We start from the raw sequence: 1,688 nt of genomic DNA, 5'->3' as shown, positions 1-1,688 counted from the left end.
CTTTCTTGAGTAAGATGGTGATGAGTGCATTTCTCTGGTCCCTATGAAAGGATCCCTGTTCAATTGGCAAAGTTTATAGAGCCCAGTATAAGAGGCCCTATGGTCCCAAAGAACCAGATACAGTTCTGGAGGTAAGCCGTCCAAACCAGGACTCTTGCCCTTTCGGAGAGCTTTTACTGGTGTTTCAAGCTCTTCTAAAAAAGACGGGGCTTTCTAATTTTAAGCACTGTAATTGGTCCACATTAGGCAAAGCTAAATTTTTAAGAAACACGGTGCACTTCGCCGTGTCTACATGACAGTCTGATGTGTAGAGACTGCTGTAGACATCTTTGAAAACATTGTTGATTGCACTGGGATCTGTAACAACGTCACCTTCAGTTGTACGAATATCATTCATCACTGCTATTTTTTTCCATTTCATTTTTTTCCCTTTTATATGTTGATAATAATAATAATAATAATAATAATAATAACAATAATAATAATATATTTTATCTGTGGGCGCCTTTCAAAGCACTCAAAGACACCTTACAGAACACAGTAAAAAATGAATAAAAATAAAACCAGCAGCACTGTATCAAACAGCATAAATCAAAACAAAGCAGGGCAGACAAGACAAGACAAAGTTAACACACAGATATGTATAAAATCATCATCTGCACAAAACTCAATGAAGCGTGGATCAGACTGAATATGCCAGTTGGAAAAGGTGCGTTTTGAGATGGGATGTGAAGGTTCAAAGAGAGTCAGTGTTGCGATGTGTTGTGGGAGAGAGTTCCATAGGCGGGGGGCAGAATGAATGAAGGCTCTAGACCCCATGGTAGTCCAGCGGGCCGATGGTGTAATGAGTTGCAGAGCAGAGGAGGATGTGAGAGTGCTGGAGGGCGTGTGGATATGAAGGAGTTCGGAAAGATACGAAGGAGCTAGGTTATTAAGGGCCTTAAAGGTGAGGAGCAGGATCTTCAAGTCAATACAGTATTTAACAGGGAGCCAAAGGAGTTGCTGAACAGGAGTGATGTGATCTATAGAAGGAGTTCTGGTAATGATACGGGCAGCTGAATTCTAGACCAATTGAAGTTTATGAAGGCACTTGAGGGGAAGACCAAAGAGGATAGAATTACAGTAGTCAATACGGGACATAACCAGGATGCAAGTGAGTACTGTGCTGTTAGGTGTAAGTGATGGGTGAAGATGATTAATATTGCGTAGGTGCAAGTGTGCTGACCCAGTAACATTGTTGATGTGAGCTTCAAAAGCTAATGTGCTGTCTAGGATGACACCCAGACTCTTAACCTGAGGCGATGGAGGCGCTATATAATTTTTAATAGTCAGAGAAAAACTATCAGGTTTGGCCAAAGTACAAACCCCAATTCCAATGAAGTTGGGACGTTGTGTAAAACGTAAATAAAAACAGAATACAATGATTTGCAAATCCTTTTCGACCTATATTCAATTGAATACACTACAGAGACAAGATATTCAATGTTCAAACTGATAAAATGTATTGTTTTTTTGCAAATATTCACTAATTTTGAATTTGATGCCTGCAACACGTTCCAAAAAAGCTGGGACAGGGGCATGTTCACCGCTGTGTTACATCACCTTTCCTTTTAACGAGACTCAATAAGCGTTTGGGAATTGAGGACACTAATTGTTGAAGCTTTGTAGGTGGAATTCTTTCCCATTCT

The sequence above is a fragment of the Lampris incognitus genome, chromosome 3 (assembly GCF_029633865.1).
Source record: "Lampris incognitus isolate fLamInc1 chromosome 3, fLamInc1.hap2, whole genome shotgun sequence".
Classification (NCBI taxonomy): Eukaryota; Metazoa; Chordata; class Actinopteri; order Lampriformes; family Lampridae; genus Lampris; species Lampris incognitus.
Note: the sequence above shows the minus strand (reverse complement) of the source record.